The following is a 15,993-nucleotide window of genomic DNA, read 5'->3' as shown; positions in this document are numbered from 1 at the left end:
ATGGAGGCTCCTACCTGGGGGCTCCGCTGCCAAGAAATGGTTGGATTAAAGGGGTTGTCCTCCGCCTTCTGTGGGGAGGGCAGGTCACTCACACCGGGGTCCCCAGTAATCAGGCCGCTCAGGCGCGGTGTCCCCGGTATATATAGCGAGAGGCAGGGCTCGGCCGGCTGACAAGTGTAGATCCCGTGAAGGAGGAGCTGGACACCGGCCTCCTCTCCCGACACCTCCTCTCCCGACACCTCGGCCTTCCGTTGACGCAGTTCATTAATATGCAGCAGTGTACGGGATGGGCGGGGCGGATGTAAAGCTGACCTCGGATAGGTTGCCCGGCGTGCTCTGTGGGCGGGGTTACAGCCGGTGCACAATGTTGATAATATGTTACCGTCTATACTGAGGGGGGCGAGGCAAAGTCAGGTACTAAACGCTGATTGGTCACGGGTGAGCTCTCTGGGCGGGGTTACAGCCGGTGCACTAGATGACGTAGTAATGCTTGTTGCCAGGAGCTGGGCAGAGGGGATCCCGGTATAATGGCGCTGAGGATGAAGGGCGGGAAGGGAGGTCGCGTCCGTCCTGATGGGATCCTGTGAGAGAAAACGTTTTCAGTCAGGACTGTGATCAAGGCAGTGAAATACTGGCAGCCATGTGAATCTGAGAGGGAATGGTGCTTATCATGAGGGAGAAAGGGGGGAATCATGAGGTAAAATTAGGGAGAAGGGGTAAATCATGAGGTAAAATGGGGAGAAGAGGTGAAGTATGATGTAAAATTAGGGGGAAGGGGTAAATCCTGAGGTAAAATTAGGGGGAAGGGGTGAATCAGGTAAAATGAGGGGGAAGAGGTGAATCATGAGGTAAAATTAGGGGGAAGGGGTGAATCAGTTAAAATGAGGGGGAAGAGGTGAATCATGAGGTAAAATTAGGGGGAAGGGTGCAAGTCATGCGGTAAAATAAGCGGGAAGGGGTAAATCATGAGGTAAAATTAGGGGGAAGGGGTAAATCAGGTAAAATGAGAGGGAAGAGGTGAATCATGCGGTAAAATAAGGGAGAAGAGGTGAATCATGCGGTAAAATAAGGGAGAAGAGGTGAATCATGAGGTAAAATTGGGGAAGGGGTGAATCGTGAGGTAAAATTAGGGGGAAGGAGTGAATCATGAGGTAAAATTAAGGGGAAGGGGGCAAATCATACGGTACAATAAGGGGGAAGGGGTGAATCATGCGGTAAAATAAGGGTGAAGGGGTAAATTGACATAAAATAAAGGGCAAATAAATAAAATTAGGACAAGCAGTGAATCATGAGGGACAAATGGGATCATGTAGTGTCATGATCTCTGCAGGCAGAGATCATAGCAAGCCTATAGAAGGACAAGCTCTCGGAAGATGGAACTATACTGACCATGAACTAAGCCTGCCGCGCAACTAGAAATAGCCAGGTAGCATTTCCTATTTAACGCTAGATGCCCAGCTCTGGCCTAAGACCTAAATAGCTAGCAGAGGGAAATATAAGACCTGGCTCACCTCTAGAGAAATATTCCAAAGAAGACAGTAGCCCCCCACATATAATGACGGTGAGTTCAGATGAAACAACAAACGCAGCAGGAAAATAGTCTTAGCAAATTTGAGGTCCGCTTACTAGATAGCAGAAGACAGATAGTATACTTTCATGGTCAGCAGAAAAACACTAACAAAACACCATCCAGAGATTACCTTAAACTCTGGCATTAACTCATAACGCCAGAGTAGCAATCCCTGATCAACGAGAGCTTTCCAGACACAGTAACAAAACTTCAGCTGTGAACTGGAACAAATAGGCAAAACAAAACATGGACAAAAGTCCAACTTATCTAGTAGTAGTCCAGAAGCAGGAACAAGCACTGAGAGGCATCAGATAACATTGTTGACCGGCAAGAAACCACCAGAGAAATGAGCTTAAATAGCGACACCCACTACTGATGGAACCAGGTGAAACAGGAAAGAGGATGACAAGTCCAATTCCACAAGCGGCCACCGGGGGAGCCCAGAATCCAAATTCACAACAGTACCCCCCCCTCAAGGAGGGGGCACCGAACCCTCACCAGATCCACCAGGGCGACCAGGATGAGCCCTATGGAAGGCACGAACAAGATCAGAAGCATGAACATCAGATGCATTGACCCAAGAATTATCCTCCTGGCCGTAACCCTTCCAGTTGACCAGATACTGGAGTCTCCGTCTGGAAACACGAGAGTCCAAAATTTTCTCCACAACGTACTCCAACTCACCCTCAACCAACACCGGAGCAGGAGGCTCAACTGAAGGTACCACAGGTACCTCATACCTGCGCAATAACGACCGATGAAAAACGTTATGAATGGAAAAGGACGCAGGGAGGTCCAAACGGAAAGAAACAGGATTAAGAATCTCCAATATTCTATAAGGGCCGATGAACCGAGGTTTAAACTTAGGAGAAGAGACCCTCATAGGGACAAAACGAGAAGACAACCACACCAAATCTCCAACACAAAGCCGAGAACCAACACGACGATGACGGTTGGCAAAACGCTGAGTCTTCTCCTGGGACAACTTCAAATTGTCCATAACCTGCCCCCAGATGTGATGCAATCTCTCCACCACCGCATCCACTCCAGGACAATCCGAGGATTCCACCTGACCGGAGGAAAATCGAGGGTGAAACCCCGAATTACAGAAAAACGGGGACACCAAGGTGGAAGAGCTGGCCCGATTATTGAGGGCGAACTCTGCCAATGGCAAAAAAGCAACCCAATCATCCTGGTCAGCAGAGACAAAACACCTCAGATATGTCTCCAGGGTCTGATTAGTCCGCTCGGTCTGGCCATTAGTCTGAGGGTGAAAAGCAGATGAAAAAGACAAATCTATGCCCATCCTAGCACAGAATGCCCGCCAAAATCTAGACACAAATTGGGTACCTCTGTCAGAAACAATATTCTCAGGAATACCGTGCAATCGGACAACATTCTGAAAAAACAGAGGAACCAACTCAGAAGAAGAAGGCAACTTGGGCAGAGGAACCAAATGGACCATTTTAGAGAAACGGTCACAGACCACCCAGATGACAGACATCTTCTGGGAAACAGGCAGATCTGAAATAAAATCCATCGAGATGTGTGTCCAAGGCCTCTTAGGAATAGGCAAGGGCAACAGCAGTCCGCTAGCCCGAGAACTACAAGACTTGGCCCGAGCACAAACGTCACATGACTGCACAAAGACTCGCACATCTCGTGACAGGGAAGGCCACCAGAAGGATCTTGCCACCAAATCCCTGGTACCAAAAATTCCGGGATGACCTGCCAATGCAGAAGAATGTACCTCAGAGATGACTCTGCTGGTCCAATCATCCGGAACAAACAGTCTATCAGGCGGACAACGATCCGGTCTATCCGCCTGAAACTCTTGCAAGGACCGCCGCAGATCAGGAGAAACGGCCGACAAAATTACTCCCTCCCTAAGGATACCTGTGGGTTCAGAATTACCAGGAGAGTCCGGGTCAAAACTCCTAGAAAGGGCATCTGCCTTAACATTCTTAGAACCCGGTAGGTATGACACCACAAAATTAAAGCGAGAAAAAAATAAAGACCAGCGCGCCTGTCTAGGATTCAGGCGTCTGGCAGTCTCAAGATAAATCAAATTTTTGTGGTCAGTCAATACCACCACCTGATGCCTAGCCCCCTCGAGCCAATGGCGCCACTCCTCAAACGCCCACTTCATGGCCAAAAGCTCCCGATTCCCAACATCATAATTCCGCTCTGCGGGCGAAAATTTGCGAGAAAAGAAGGCACAAGGCCTAATGACGGAGCAGTCGGAACCTTTCTGCGACAACACTGCCCCAGCTCCGATCTCCGAAGCGTCAACCTCAACCTGAAAAGGCAGATTCACATCAGGCTGACGCAACACAGGGGCAGAGGCAAAACGGCGCTTAAGCTCCTGAAAGGCCTCTACAGCATGAGGGGACCAATTAGCAACATCAGCGCCTTGTCTGGTCAAATCAGTCAGTGGTTTAACGACATCCGAAAAACCAGCAATAAATCGGCGGTAAAAGTTGGCAAAGCCCAAAAATCTCTGAAGACCCTTAAGAGAGGAGGGCTGAGTCCAGTCACAAATAGCTTGCACCTTGACGGGATCCATCTCAATGGAAGAGGGAGAAAAAATATACCCCAAAAAGGAAATTTTCTGGACCCCAAAAACGCACTTAGACCCCTTCACACATAAAGAATTAGACCGCAGAACCTGAAAAACTCTCCTGACCTGCTGGACATGAGAGTCCCAGTCATCAGAAAAAATCAGAATATCATCCAGATATATTATCATAAATTTATCCAGAAAATCGCGGAAAATATCATGCATAAAAGACTGGAAAACTGAAGGGGCATTAGAAAGACCAAAAGGCATGACCAAATACTCAAAGTGGCCCTCGGGCGTATTAAATGCGGTCTTCCACTCATCCCCCTGCCTGATCCGCACCAAATTATACGCCCCACGAAGATCAATTTTAGAGAACCACTTAGCACCCTCTATACGAGCAAACAAATCAGTAGGCAATGGCAATGGGTATTGATACTTAACAGTGATCTTATTCAGAAGCCGATAATCAATACATGGTCTCAAAGAGCCGTCTTTTTTTTGAGACAAAGAAAAACCCAGCTCCCAAGGGAGAAGAAGATGGACGAATATGTCCCTTTTCCAAAGACTCCTTTATATATTCCCGCATAGCAGCATGTTCCGGCACAGACAGATTAAACAAACGACCCTTGGGATATTTACAACCCGGTATCAAATCTATGGCACAATCGCACTCACGGTGCGGAGGCAACGACCCAAGTTTGGGTTCGTCAAAGACATCTTGATAATCAGAGAGGAACTCAGGGACTTCAGAGGGAATGGACGACGAAATAGAAACCAAAGGTAAGTCCCCATGAATACCCTTACATCCCCAGCTCAACACAGACATTGCTCTCCAGTCCAAGACTGGGTTGTGAGACTGCAACCATGGCAATCCCAGTACCAAATCGTCATGTAAATTATACAGCACCAGGAAACGAATAATCTCCTGGTGATCCGGATTGATACACATGGTTACTTGTGTCCAGTATTGTGGTTTATTATTAGCCAATGGGGTGGAGTCAATCCCCTTCAGAGGAATAAGAGTCTCCAAAGGCTCTAAATCAAAACCACAACGATTGGCAAAGGACCAATCCATAAGACTCAGAGCGGCGCCAGAGTCAACATAGGCGTCCGTGGCAATGGATGACAAAGAGCAAATCAGGGTTACAGACAAAATAAACTTAGACTGAATGGTGCCAATGGAAACAGACTTATCAAGCTTCTTTGTACGCCTAGAGCATGCTGATATAACATGAGTAGAATCCCCACAATAGAAACACAATCCATTCTTCCGTCTAAAATTCTGTCGCTCGCTCCTGGACAGAATTCTATCACACTGTATACTTTCTGGCGTCTTTTCCATAGACACCGCCAGATGGTGCACCGGTTTGCGCTCCCGCAGACGCCTATCAATCTGAATAGCCATTGTCATGGACTCATTCAGACCTGCAGGCACAGGGAACCCCACCATAACATCCTTAACGGCATCAGAGAGACCTTCTCTGAAAGTTGCCGCCAAGGCGCACTCATTCCACTGAGTAAGCACAGACCATTTACGGAATTTTTGGCAGAAAACCTCAGCTTCGTCTTGCCCCTGAGATAGTGCCATCAAAGTTTTTTCTGCCTGAAGTTCCAAATGAGGTTCCTCATAAAGCAAGCCCAAGGCCAGAAAAAACGCATCCACATCGCGTAACGCAGGATCCCCTGCTGGCAATGAGAAGGCCCAATCTTGAGGGTCACCCCTGAGCAAGGAAATCACAATCCTAACCTGCTGAGCAGGGTCTCCAGCTGAACGAGACTTCAGGGACAAATAAAGCTTACAATTATTTCGGAAATTCTGGAAGCTAGCTCTATTCCCTGTGAAGAACTCCGGCAAAGGAATTCTCGGCTCAGATACCGGAGCATGTACCACAAAATCTTGTAAATTTTGTACTTTCGTGATGAGATTATTCAAACCCGCAGTTACACTCTGGAGATCCATTATTGTCAGGTGCACACAGAGCCATACAAAGATTAGGAGGAGAGAGAGAAAAAAGACTGCAGCAAGGCAGACTGGAGGAAAAAAAAAAAAAAAAAAAAAAAATTCCAGCAGACTTCTTATAACTCTCCTTTCTCAACCTGGGTCTTTAACACTTTATGGGCCGGTCAAACTGTCATGATCTCTGCAGGCAGAGATCATAGCAAGCCTATAGAAGGACAAGCTCTCGGAAGATGGAACTATACTGACCATGAACTAAGCCTGCCGCGCAACTAGAAATAGCCAGGTAGCATTTCCTATTTAACGCTAGATGCCCAGCTCTGGCCTAAGACCTAAATAGCTAGCAGAGGGAAATATAAGACCTGGCTCACCTCTAGAGAAATATTCCAAAGAAGACAGTAGCCCCCCACATATAATGACGGTGAGTTCAGATGAAACAACAAACGCAGCAGGAAAATAGTCTTAGCAAATTTGAGGTCCGCTTACTAGATAGCAGAAGACAGATAGTATACTTTCATGGTCAGCAGAAAAACACTAACAAAACACCATCCAGAGATTACCTTAAACTCTGGCATTAACTCATAACGCCAGAGTAGCAATCCCTGATCAACGAGAGCTTTCCAGACACAGTAACAAAACTTCAGCTGTGAACTGGAACAAATAGGCAAAACAAAACATGGACAAAAGTCCAACTTATCTAGTAGTAGTCCAGAAGCAGGAACAAGCACTGAGAGGCATCAGATAACATTGTTGACCGGCAAGAAACCACCAGAGAAATGAGCTTAAATAGCGACACCCACTACTGATGGAACCAGGTGAAACAGGAAAGAGGATGACAAGTCCAATTCCACAAGCGGCCACCGGGGGAGCCCAGAATCCAAATTCACAACAATGTAGTAAGTGGGTGAATCATTAAGTAAAATGAGGGGGAAGGGGCGAATCATGGGATAAAATGAGGAAGGGACGAATCATGGGATAAAATGAGGGAAGGGGGCAAATCATGGGATAAAATGAGGGGGAAGGGGCGAATCATGAGATAAAATGAGGAAGGGACGAATCATGGGATAAAATGAGGGGGAAGGGACGAATCATGGGATAAAATGAGGGGAAAGGGGGCGAATCGTGGGATAAAATGAGGAAGGGACGATTCATGGGATAAAATGAGGAGGAAGGGACGAATCATGGGATAAAATGAGGGGGAAGGGGCGAATCATGGGATAAAATGAGGAAGGGACGATTCATGGGATAAAATGAGGGGAAAGGGACGAATCATGAGATAAAATGAGGGGGAAGGGGCGAATCATGAGATAAAATGAGGGGGAAGGGGCGAATCATGAGATAAAATGAGGGGGAAGGGACGAATCATGGGATAAAATGAGGGGGAAGGGACGAATCATGGGATAAAATGAGGGGAAAGGGACGAATCATGAGATAAAATGAGGGGGAAGGGGCGAATCATGAGATAAAATGAGGGGGAAGGGGCGAATCATGAGATAAAATGAGGGGGAAGGGGCGAATCATGAGATAAAATGAAGGGGAAGGGGCGAATCATGGGATAAAATGAGGGGGAAGGGACGAATCATGGGATAAAATGAGGGGAAAGGGACGAATCATGAGATAAAATGAGGGGGAAGGGGCGAATCATGAGATAAAATGAGGGGGAAGGGGCGAATCATGAGATAAAATGAGGGGGAAGGGGCGAATCATGAGATAAAATGAGGAAGGGACGAATCATGGGATAAAATGAGGGGGAAGGGACGAATCATGGGATAAAATGAGGGGAAAGGGACGAATCATGAGATAAAATGAGGGGGAAGGGGCGAATCATGAGATAAAATGAGGGGGAAGGGGCGAATCATGAGATAAAATGAGGAAGGGACGAATCATGGGATAAAATGAGGGGAAAGGGGGCGAATCATGGGATAAAATGAGGAAGGGACGATTCATGGGATAAAATGAGGAGGAAGGGACGAATCATGGGATAAAATGAGGGGGAAGGGACGAATCATGGGATAAAATGAGGGGGAAGGGACGAATCATGGGATAAAATGAGGGGGAAGGGACGAATCATGGGATAAAATGAGGGGGAAGGGACGAATCATGGGTAAAATGAGGGGGAAGGGACGAATCATGGGATAAAATGAGGGGGAAGGGACGAATCATGGGATAAAATGAGCGATTGTGGCGTGGGGGGAGATTGAATCTGCACGCCACCTGTATTGCTCCACTTAAACGCCCCTGCCACAAATCGTTATTTAAATGGTTAAACATCTCTGGTCGCTGCTGTTAGAGGCAGGCACTTTCTGTTTAACACAGTCGGAGTACAATTTTTTTTTTATGTATATACAGTTCATATTTTAGGTGACATATGCAAGTCACGTGACCACTGCAGCCAACCACAGGTCGCGATTTTGTGACTACTTCCTGTGCCAAAGCAGGCGACACAGCAACCTGAGCTGGATCCAGGTGAGTGCTGCAAGTAGATGAGTCTACTCATGGGGTCGGTAGCCCCACCTATCAGCTCTGTCAATTAAAAGATGTAACCCCTGAATGGAGCTGCACTGCAGCGCTCTATTTGATGTGTGGCGGCCGCTGCGGGGGACTGCAGAATAGCTCCTATTCTTGTGAATAGGAGCTGATGTGCAGTACTCAGCAGCGGGTTCAGGGCCTATGTGCACCTTTACTCACAGAATTTTTTTTATTGTATATTTGTTGCATAAATTAAATGTTATAAATTTCTACTAGTGATGGGCAGATCTGTGGATGTTTGGGTTCAGCTGAACATTTTAAAAAGTTTGGTTCAGGTACCAGAACAGTACTCGAACCCAGACCCCATTGAAACGAATGGGGGGCCCGAACATCTGGTGGTTCCCACGCTGTCATCTGTGTGACAGCCCAAGAAACACCGGCTCTGATCGGCCTTAAGTTTGTTACCGTCAGTCACAGCACTGCGGTTCCCACACTGTCATACAGATGACAGCATATGAGCCAGCAGCAGTGACCAGCGGTACAAAGGTTACCGCCAGTCACAGGCATCGACTGATGAGAGTACTACTCTCCAATAAAATAGAAGGACAGCATCCAGACTTGAGTGAAGTAAAACATCTTTTATTCTGCCTAATACAGTTCAACGTTTCGACAATGGCTACAGCCCCCCGAGGAAGCCCACACGAAACACGCGTTGGGGCTGCTCCGGACACATACTGACGGACAATATGGATAAGCAGGATTTTGCTTGAATACTGTTTTTGTCCCCAAGGTAGTGATATCTGGTTAATGGGATTTACTTGAATTGATTTATACTTTTCCATAAAGCTTCCTACTACCCGGGGAATGTGTATATTGACTGCACCTTGCACTATGCACTTTTCTGCTTTCGCATTGAAATTTGTTGAGGTGGAGATCTTGTGATCTCTGTTAGCTTGCCCAGCCTGTGACTTTTCAGTGCCTTTTCCTTGTGTCTTTCACACAGAGCCCCTCTGTGCCTTGTCAACTCCATCTATACCTTTGGCCTGGGACAGCTCATAGAATCCCACGGTTTACTATATCATCTCTACGTTGATGACACGCAGATCTACCTATCTGGACCCGACCTCGCTTCCTTACTGACCAAAATCCAACAATGTCTGTCTGCTATTACATCCTTTTCTGCTCCTTTTCTAAAACTGAACATGGACAAAACAGAATTCATCATCTTTCCCCCACCTCACTCTACCCCTTCACCTGACCTATCCATCAATGCCAATGGCTGCTCACTTTCCCCGGTCCCACACGCTCGGTGCCTCGGGGTGATCCTTGACTCTACCCTCTCTTTCAAGCCACATATCCAAGCCCTTGCCTCCTCTTGCCGATTCCAACTCAAAAACATTTCCCGGATCCGTGCATTCCTTGACCATGAAACCACAAAAACACTAGTACATGCCCTTATCATCTCCCACCTCGACTACTGCAACCTCCTACTCTCTGGCCTCCCCTCTAGCACTCTGGCACCACTCCAATTCTCCCCATTACTCCCCAGTCTCTCCTCTCTGCCAGGCCCTTCACTGGCTTCCTATTGCCCAGAGGCTACAGTTCAAAACACTAACAATGACATACAAAGCCATTCACAATCTGACTCCTCCATACATCTGTGACATGGTCTCCCGGTACCTACCTACACGCAACCTTCGATCGTCTCATGATTTCCTCTACTCCTCTCTCATCTCTTCCTCCCGCAACCGCATCCAAGACTTCTCCCGTGCTTTCCCTATACTTTGGAACTCTCTACCCCAACACATCAGGCTCTCGCCTACCACGGAAACCTTCAAAAGGAACCTGAAGACCCACCTCTTCCGACAAGCCTACAACCTGCAGTGATCCCCAGTCTACTGAACCGCCGCATGACCAGCTCTACCCTCTCCTAGTGTATCCTCAACCATCCCCTGTAGACTATGAGCCCTCGCGGGCAGGGTCCTCTCTCCTCCTGTACTTGTGTGTGCCTTTGCCCCGTTCACATGTAAAGCGCCATGGAATAAATGTCGCTATAAAATTGTATAATAATATTCATGGAAGTGTTTTGGTATTGGTAAATCAACAAGGCTCGTCTTAATAGTACTTTTGTGTTTACTAATACTTTGCTCGTATTTCCATAATGGTCTCACTCACATAGAACAGCCCACATGTACAGGATATTAAATAAATTACAAAATTAAAGGAGCATGTATATCTATCCTTTATTTTGTATTTCCTTCCACTTCGGGGATGCAAACAAAAAGTCTCCCTTCAACATATTGCTACAGCAAGTGCACCCTAGATATGGAAAATTACCCAAGCTAGGGGGTACTTAATGTTGTTTGTATTGATCTTTTACTAGACCCAATATCCGACAAAACCAATCTATCCCTTAAATTGCTCACTGACTTGGATATCGCACCAGAGTAAGCACGGCTTGTCCTCTCGCTGCTGGGGTTCATACTATGGAGGAACTGTTTTCTATTTGGTGATGGGTATTTCCTGCAGCGAAGGGGGACAGCCATGGGGTCCAGTGTGACATACACGTATGCAAATATTTACATGGCTGTCTTCAAGGACAGGTTCGTTTACAGTTCCAAGGTGGTGCCATGTCGATAGCTGGTGACGCTATATTGACAAAGCATCGTACATACTATGGAGGAACTATTTTCTCTTTGGTGATAGGTATTTCCTGCAGCGAAGGGGGACAGCCATGGGGTCCAATGTGACCCACACGTATGCAAATATCTATATGGCTGTCTTCGAGGATAGGTTCGTGTACAGTTCTCCAAGGTGGTGCCATGTCCATTAGCTGGTGGCACTATATTGATAATGTTTTCTTTTTATGGGAAGGGAAAATGGAAGAACTCCTTGCTTTTTAATAGGAGATCAATGTGGTCCATACTGAATTGCAATTCACGTTAACTGATTTGAGTTTGCAATTCTTAAACACTCTTGTTTACAAGGAATGTGACTACCTGAGTACTGATTTGTTCGTAAAATCAACTGATAAGAATAACAGCCTTCACTTTTATAGCAATCATCCAAAGCGAATGACTGAGTTGTTACCTTGGAGTGAGCTTATCAGAGTGAGGAGGATAGTGACTGATGAATGTAGAGTTGATGAAAGGTTGGAGGGAATGTGCAATAAATTTGTGTTGAGGGAGTATCCAATCCTGGAAATAACTAGGTTTAAAACTAAACCATTAAATTTGAAACATGAGGATCTTTTGAAAGTTAAGAGTCGTCCAGATAAAACGGGGAGGATTCCATTTGTGTCTACATATTGCCCATTTAGTGGAAAGGTGGCTGGAGTATTAATGACCGCTTAGCTATGAAACCAGGAAACACTAAACTGAGCCTGAGAGCGCAGCTTCAGTGACCTGCGGTGAAGTCATTGAGGTTACTGCCGATCACAGACAGCAGTTCTCAGGCTCAGTTCATGTCTCCTGGATTCACAGCTGAGCAGTCACATTATGCCACCACTCAGCCATGCAATTCAGATGAAGCAGAGTTGGTCTCTTCTTGGGACAAATGGATTGTCGTCGGACAGGTGAGGAATATGGTGTTTTATTATTTTTTATTTTACATTAATAAATGGGTAAATAAGGGTGGGGAATGTTTATTTCAAATAAAGGAGTTTTTCTGTGTGTTTATTTCAGTTTAAGGACTTTTTTTCTGTGTGTGTCTTTATCTACTTTTCACTACTGGGTTAGTAGTGGGCTTGAATATTACCCCTCTTGCCACCGCACCAGGGCAAGTGGGAAGAGCTGAGCAAAGGGCCAGAATTGTCACATCTAATAGATGTGCATTTTCTGAGGTGGCTGCGGACTGCTACTTTTAAGCTGGGGAAGACCAATATCCATGGTCCCTTTCCCAGCCTGAGAATACCAGCTATCTGCTTTAGCTTGGCTGGTTGTCAAAAAAGGGGGGGACGCCACACCGGGTTTATTAATTATTTAAATTATAAAAAAAGAATCGGCATGGGACCCCTATTTTTTATATTCAGACCCCTATTATTTATATTCATATTTAAAGCTGACAGCTGAGGGCTGAAACTCGCAACTGTCTGCTTTACCTGCACTGGTTAGTAAAAAATAAAGGGGCACTCTCATCAGCCGATGCCTGTGACCAGCAGCAACCTTTTTATTGCCTGTCACAGCTGCTGACTCACACGTCAATCTGTATGTCATCATGGGAGCTGCAGCTCTCTGGCGGTAATTAACTTATCGCCAATGAGAGCCGGTACTTCTTGTGCTGTCACACAGGTGACCGCATGGGCACTTGCTGCTCCCCTCCTTTCAAAGTTAGAGATAGCAGCAGTTGAGGGGGTTGTACACAGGTCTGCAGTGGATATGGGAGAAAGTATCTCTGCAAGGAAAAATGGCTTTTGAAAAGGAGGAAAATACTTGAAGAAATAAGTGCAGAATATATGCTGTACAAATATGAGCTGTGAAGACAGCAGCACATGGGATACACACAGAACCGACATCCAGCCTATATTACTGACAAAGATACTTCCACAAGAGGAAAATCTTACACTATGATCATGCTGCAAAATGAGTTCGAAAGCAAGTCAGGGAATGAAGATTGCAGACAGAAGCTTAATGCAATTTTATTAACTTCTGATAAGTGCCAATAAATGTAAAAATGTATATTTTTCATGTCAATACTGTGAGTTTCCTTTATCATCTGTAAGTTGTGAGGTGCGATCTCCTTTAGTCAGACTTTATTTTTCAGCACGTGCCACGGATGCTCGATCAGACAGATCTTAGAGAAAAGTTATAACTTTGCACCTTATTCCTAAACAATTTGTGGAGTGTGGCAGGATGCATGAGCCATATAATCAATTTTGAATAGGAAATTTCCTTTGGAAGTCATGTTTTTCCTTCAAATGTTGTGTTTTTTATTTATTTTTTCTTTTTATCAAATGACACAGAGGAACATCTTTAACTAGTAGTTAGTACTTGGTAGGAAGACAATATGTAAAAATAAGTTTTCAATAATAAGGGTCTGAGTACAAATAATGGGACTCCCATTTTGGAACAGTTGTGATAGTATCGTGAGAAATGTGTCTGGAGAAAGTTGTGTAGGACTTGGTATAAGCAGCAGTAGTGCTCTGTGAGAAGAGAAGCGAGTATCATTGTGTTAGTATTAATAGTACCAGACTTGAATGAGGTGGAATTAATGTAACAGGATACAGCAAAACAGGAAATTAGTGTGAATGGAGAATAATGTGAAGATAGCGGGGAAAGACTATATTGTAGGAAGAAAAATAAGGCCGTGGGTGTAGGGAGAAATTGTTAGCACAGGGCTCTAATGTGAGAGGAAATAAGGGTGCGACAAGATAATAGGTGTGGAAAGAAAAATAGGGAAATATATTTATACTACTTGATGAGATTGGCAGAGCAGAAATAGTATGATGCACAATTAGAAAAGTTGGTGTAAGGAAAACCGCGTGAGAAAGTTCGCCAAGACTTGGATGAGAAGATTTTAAGAGAAGAAGTCATTGTACAGATCAAGCTGCATCCACGGACTACTGAATACAGTCAAACATCATCAATAGGGCTGTGGAAGTAGCTGGAAGCCAGAAGGAGAAACATTGGATGGACCATTACAGTAAGCCAAGGCAAAGCTGACAGGTTGGATCATGTGACCAGTAACTGCACAGCATGAACAGGGTTTTTCCTTCTGGCCTCAAGCCTCAACCGTCTGCGGCATGCATGAATGGGGCTTCCACAGCCTCTGAATGACATCAAGATACATTCAATTGGAAGCTGAAAGGAGAAACCATCAGATGGATTGTCTCAGCACGTCAGGGCAAAGCTGAAAGGCGAGATCATGTGGCCGGGAACTGCACAGCGTGATTGAAGTTGATGAGTTGGGAACAGGAAAAATGGGCACACTTATTACCTGAGCAATTGTGACAAGGGCTAAATTTTGATAAGAGCAAGGTTAGAACATCTCCAAAATGTAAATTCTTATGGCGTTTTCTCAGTATGTTCTGGATAGTATCTACCAAAAATGGCCCAAGGAAGGACAACTGGTGAACCTATAAGGGGGTGTAGCTGCAGGCTGTCTCCATGCTGACCCCACCATCAGAGGCATCTACAATGGACATGTGAGAATGTCAGAATTAAACCATGGAGCAATGGGAAAATGAGGCCTCTGGGGCATCACATTTTATTACTTTATAGATAAAGTACCCCCTTTCATGATAATGTTTAATGGCAGTGGCCTCCTTTAGCAACTTACAGGACTTCGAGGATCTACTAATGGCTTGTTGACAGATACCATAGGACATCATTAGAGATCTTGTGGAGACTACACCTTGACTGGTCACTGGACAAGGTGGACCGTCTTGTTAAGAAGCTGGGTTTTTATGTAAAAGATAATCTGTCGTATTTAGTTGATGAACAGGTTTTTATCCCCTGGAAATCATGTAGGTTCTACTTGAAAGTCATTGGAATTTGGTATAGAAAATATATTGAAAATTTGTATACATTATATTTTTGCAAAAAGTACAATAAATTTTCCTTGCTAATCCCGGGAGATACCCCAGTAAGCTGTGATATACGGTAGCGTATTGATTGTATCCAGCATTTTCTTCCCAACACGAGTATATGCAACAGATTTTTATGCACCAAAAAACAATTGTTTGCACTTACCCTCAAAACACATGGAGGATTGTCAGGAGACCCCCCAAACACATGCTTTTAGGTCAATCAATCCTAAAATCAATAGATTCTGTCGATTCTTATCTAATGTAGAGACAGCTTTAGAAAATATTGGAGTAACCACTGAAAAACATTCTTTAAATACAAGAAGAATTGATTTCACGTGTCTTCTGCATAATGGTTGACACCAATTAAAACCATGAAATTAAAGAGAAATTACAGAAAGCAATGTAGATGACATCTCTGATAATTATGGAATGGAGCATAATGAAGGTTTACCTACCATTCACGGTCTATGGAAACTGGATGACAATCCCTTAGGTTCTTAGGAAGAATCATAACTTCTACCTGTAGGATACAGGTAAGGAATGAGCGAAGTATCTGCTTCACACTATAGAGGGAAATGCTCTCGTCACAGTCTTATGATTGGAATCGGGCTGCTCGTGTTTGTTCTCCAGATTACAATTATGTTCTTACGTTATAAACATTTTGTAATACATTCCAGCCAAGCAATGCATTATTGCGTTGTCCCTCTTTAATCACGTGGGTACATGTTCAGACTTGCAGATTTGTCCCATGGGTGTTTATAATGTTCAGACTCAATATTCTATTATTATACATCTTGTGGATATAAAGCTCCAGTTTTCTGACCAGCTGCGCTCGTCTACTGTATGTGCACCATCATTTCTCTCCATGATGCTTCTCTCAGGATAGCTATAGGTCAGTTTCACCATTT

At 45.0% G+C, this 15,993-nt stretch overlaps 1 protein-coding gene and 1 long non-coding RNA gene across 3 annotated transcripts in view; one reads left to right on the top strand and one right to left on the bottom strand.

Annotated features, from left to right (window-relative positions):
* SLC45A4 (solute carrier family 45 member 4) overlaps positions 1-15,661 on the bottom strand; it is a 114,178-nt gene extending 98,517 nt beyond the window's left edge. The window contains exon 1 of one of the 2 annotated variants that reach the window (XM_077271316.1): positions 15,541-15,661. The gene's annotated coding sequence lies outside the window, so the exon portion shown is untranslated. Of the gene's footprint in view, positions 1-14; positions 369-15,540 lie in introns of those variants that run through there. The other variant, XM_077271314.1, reaches the window with a different exon arrangement.
* LOC143783080 (uncharacterized) lies at positions 8,293-10,565 on the top strand. Its single transcript, XR_013217093.1, has 3 exons — positions 8,293-8,556; positions 9,217-9,349; positions 9,563-10,565. It is a non-coding gene; the product is annotated as an uncharacterized LOC143783080 (long non-coding RNA).
* Positions 15,662-15,993: the final 332 nt, after the last annotated feature.

This window comes from Ranitomeya variabilis, chromosome 6 (assembly GCF_051348905.1).
Source record: "Ranitomeya variabilis isolate aRanVar5 chromosome 6, aRanVar5.hap1, whole genome shotgun sequence".
In the NCBI taxonomy this organism is placed as follows: domain Eukaryota; kingdom Metazoa; phylum Chordata; class Amphibia; order Anura; family Dendrobatidae; genus Ranitomeya; species Ranitomeya variabilis.
Note: the sequence above shows the minus strand (reverse complement) of the source record. Positions and strands in the feature narration are given on the sequence as shown.